This window comes from Chenopodium quinoa, unplaced genomic scaffold, assembly GCF_001683475.1.
Source record: "Chenopodium quinoa cultivar QQ74 unplaced genomic scaffold, ASM168347v1, whole genome shotgun sequence".
Taxonomy (NCBI): domain Eukaryota; kingdom Viridiplantae; phylum Streptophyta; class Magnoliopsida; order Caryophyllales; family Amaranthaceae; genus Chenopodium; species Chenopodium quinoa.
The window spans coordinates 317,232-321,844 of NW_018744362.1; positions in this window are offsets into that span (position 1 = coordinate 317,232).

The following is a 4,613-nucleotide window of genomic DNA, read 5'->3' on the forward strand; positions in this document are numbered from 1 at the left end:
AATTCATTAATATAACCTTCATCCAATTCCCTAGAACAAGACCAAACCTAACATAATGAAGAAAGACATGGAAAACAAGGTAAAATAAGAATAAAAACAAGATTAAACAAACAAACTAATTAATCTACTCAAATCAACAAACAAAAAGCAAAAACTAAGAATTAAGCAAAGAAATAAAGATGAGAGAAAGTTAGAAAATGCTCATTGAATAGATGAGAAGAAGTTCCACAAAGTTGCTTCTTCAACCTCTCAAAAACTCCATGGAAATCCAAGCTTTCTCTCTCTACAACTACTCCTAAAAAAGAGAGAGAAAATTCTAATCTGACCCTAAGAGAGAGAAGAGCTCCTAAAACTAGGAAAAAGATCTAAAGGAAAAAAAATGAAGTTCTCTCGTACAAAAACAAGGCTCGCAAATATAAAGGAAGTCACGAAAAAAAACTGAACAGGGGCTCGCTGTGCTCCCTCGCACAAATTTGTGCCCCGGCGCAAAGGCCTGTGCACCCGCGCAGTGGGATGTGCGCCAGCGCAGCGGCCTACGCGCCCGCGCATTCGTGGGTTGTGCAGCTTGCCGCTTGGGTGTGTGCGCCCGTGCTGCTGGCTGTGCGCCAGCGCATTTGTGTGTGCGCCCGCGCACAAGTTGCGCGCAGGCCACGCAAAACTTTTTGCCTCGATTCTGCAATTTCGTCTCTTTTGCGCGGGTTTCTGACAGGGCTGCGTGCCCGCACACTCCAGCCGCGCGCCCGTGCACATTGTGCGCGCCCTTGCACCTTGCTTTCTTCGATTCTTCCCTCATGCTTCCTTGGCTTCTTCTATGCAATCCAAGACTTCAAATACCTAAGCACAAACACCAAGGGAAGTAATAAGGTATAGGGAACGGTGCAAACACACAATGAAGGCAAGCATTCAAGAATATACGCGATTTCATTAAAAACACATCGATACATGTATGCACGCATTATTTGAACAAAACAACTACAAAACACCAACAAAACAACTACAAAACACCCTAATACAAACTCAAACAAGGCATAAACACTATCCTAAGAGTGACATAAATGTCACTCATCACGTATCATTTTACCTTGTCTTTCAAAATTGTTGCCTTTGAATATAAATGTGTTGCCTTATGAATAAACAACATGGGCATATAATACACCTCATATGTGTTTCTTTAGCTACAAGGTAACACTTTTTTTATATTAGGCAATGGTTTTGTAGTGTAACCTTTGCTTTTATTTAGTTGTAGTGACAAACCAAATTCAAAAGTCAAACCAATTCAAACAAAGTCAAACTTATAATTTGGAACCATTGTATGTCCTTTCAAAATCAAATGAAAAACCAATGCGTTAGTATCAACAAGAATTAATAATAATATCAACAATAAATAATAAAAAACAATGCATATTAAAAATAGAACTAGAATAGGTCAACTCTTCGCTCAAACCCCAACATGAATATGCCGATGGATCAGATCACTTGGAAAGCTTCTCTTTAAATTGTCCCTACTAATTACCATAAGAAATGGGTCGTCGTAAGGCCAAGATAAAGACAAGGCCAATTACACATAAGGGTGAAACTAATGCGGTTTAAAACTGAACCAAACCGCAAACCAAACCAAACCAAATCAAATTAGAAATATGGTGCGGTTTTTTTTAATATGATTTTAATACTAATTAAACAAATATTAAACAATTAAAATCAAAACCAAACAAATAAACAAAGGAAGAGGAAAGAAGGAATCAAGCCACATGAAGGTGGCTAACGAGCTAACGAGCTAACGTCGTTGACCGGTGACTGTAGCAACACCGATGGACAGCGACGATTCATGCGTGCTAGCTGCGCTGTTTCACGTGAAGAAAAAGAAAGAAAGAAGGAAAGAAAAAAAATAAAAGGAAAAAAATAAAAAGAAAAATAAAAAGGAAAACGAAAAGAAAATTTACCTTTTAGACTTTTGTGTGGCAAATTTTTGGGATTCAATAGGTATTTATAGAGTAGGATAAGTAAGAATTATTTGAGCCTCATAATAAATTATATGAGGGAGAATTAATTATCCGAAAATTTTTTGGTGAACCATGGTGCACCTATTTCTGTGTGCACCACGAATAATATGGTTCTACCTCTACCAATTTCCTGTAGCTAAAACTTTCTTGTTTTGCTTCGCACGTCTTTCTTATTTCAATTCCTTCATAATTTATCAGTTTCTTCTTCACAATTATCAGTCCTAAATTTGTTGGGCGTTAATTTTCTCTCTCCTCTTCTTCTCTCTCTTTGATTTTCTCTCTCCTTTATTTTCCTCTTTGTTCTTATCACCATTGTTGATCCTCTGTTCAATTTCTTATCACCATTGTTGATTATTTTGTTCTTCACTGTAGTTCATCTCCATGGATTTAATTTTTGTACCCGAAGTTCTTGATAGTGGAGGTTAAATTCTTTATTTCAATTGATAATTTTCATTGATTAGGTTTTTCAATGTAGTTTCTTAGTAATGTTTAATTGTTAATTTTTATTAATTAGTTAAATTGATAATTATCGCTAATCGGTTTTGTATTATTATTTGTTGATTTGAACTCATTGAATAATTAGGTTTTATTTAGTTGCTGAAATTTTAGATGAGATTTTGATTTATTATTGTTTTTCAATTAATCGTTTATTTGATCTTATTGTATAATTATTAGGTTTGTTATTTACTGAATTTTATTTTTGATTTTTTTGAAATTTAAAGTTTAAGATGATTCTGAACATCGCATAATTTTTGGGTTTAATTAGTTGTATTTTCTTGATTAACTAATGAAGTAATATTAAACTATTCATCTACTTTATGAAATTGTGAAGAGATTTTGATTTCATATTGTATTGTATTAATTTGTGATGAATTTGGTCATTTGTATATTAAACTGCTCGTTAATTCTTAATTGTGAACATTCGGATCATATGATTTCTTGTAGAAGAATTTATGTGAAGAATTTGAAAGAGATACATATATATTAGTTGAAAGCGTGTTGAATTTGATTTTTTATTTTAATTGCTGAGTTTAAGGTTTTAAATGGTATTTATGAATATTATTTGTTTATAATTCGTATTATGCACTTTCCATTGTAATTATTTTTAGAAATTTTTATTAGCAGATTAATATTATTATCAACACTGTTATTATATTTATGAACCTCTAGGTTATTTTATTGAACCTTTGATCATGTATGTTTTTAAAAATAAAATTGTACAAGTAATTATGAACATCGTTTTTCTTTATGTGAACTTTTTGGTTTTATTTTTTAACTATAGTAACGTTTGTTATGCATTTTGTTTTTTTCTTGCAGGTTTTAAGTATAAAGTTGTTTTTAAGGAAAGTGAAGTGTCTGAATGGAAGTGGAAACAAGTCAAAAGTGATGCGGAAGCATATGAAATGTATACTGATTATGCATTTAGGCATGTATTTAGTATTAAAAAGGGGAAAATTTGATATGTTGGTACTTCAAGTGTTTGGAGAGGCAGAAACCACCTATGTTTAAATACTAGTTTCAAGGATGCTTCTTCTAATATGCTTAGGAAGTTTTCTAAGTTGGATTACCGTACATGTTGTGAAGCTTTCATTGATTTTGTAATTAACGAGAAAGGTGTTTAGACTGCTCTTAAACATAATATGGATCATGTAGGGAATATTTCAAGCATTACCCCTAGCTTGAACCCCACTGTGATCATACATTTAAGCATGGTGGCGTCAAAAGAGAAAGAAGCTAGAGCAAAAGAGTCGCCATCAAGTTTTAGGAACTTGTAAACCGTTCACAGGGTGATAGTTACACTTCTTAACGATCCAGGAGATCTTCAACTCCAATAGGTTTGGAACCATGACTGGTAGTTCGGGGATGAAGGTACAAATCCAACCTAAAAGAGATTGAACCTGCCCTAATAATAAGCCTCTACTTTATTTTGATCGTATTCATATGCACTTTTTGACTAACATGCAATCAATAGGATTACCCCTAAACCTGTTTATCTATGTTGGTTGAATATTAATGCACAAATAAAACTATTATTGGCGATCACTTGAATTATAATCATATTAACCCTAAACAAGATTATTAATTATCTTATTAAGCATGATTACAAATACAAATTCCCTTTAAACATGCATAAAAGGCGTGATCAAGCAATTACAATAAAATATATATCAAGCAACATAATAATAATCATAATAATTAGAACAATTATAAAAATAATCATGATAATAATCACAATCATAATCATGTTCAAAGCAGAATAACAATAAATAATATTCAAAGCAAATAAAACACATCATATTCCTATGGAAACTAAGCATGCTTCGCTCTTCACTCGTGCCCATCGTGAATATGCTTCATGACCTGAAAAGCTTCTCTCTACTTGTCCCCACTACTCGCCATTAGAAATGGGTCGTCGTAGGGCCAAGGTAAAGACAAGGCGAAACAAACATGCAAACACACAATCAGCAATGATAACAATAGCAAGATCTTAGGCATGATACTAACAAGATTAATAACAAACCCTATCATGTCACTAAACAATAAAAATCAAAGCTTTAACCCTACATGATACTAACATAAATATTAGGAAGAGAAATAGGAAGCATCACGGAA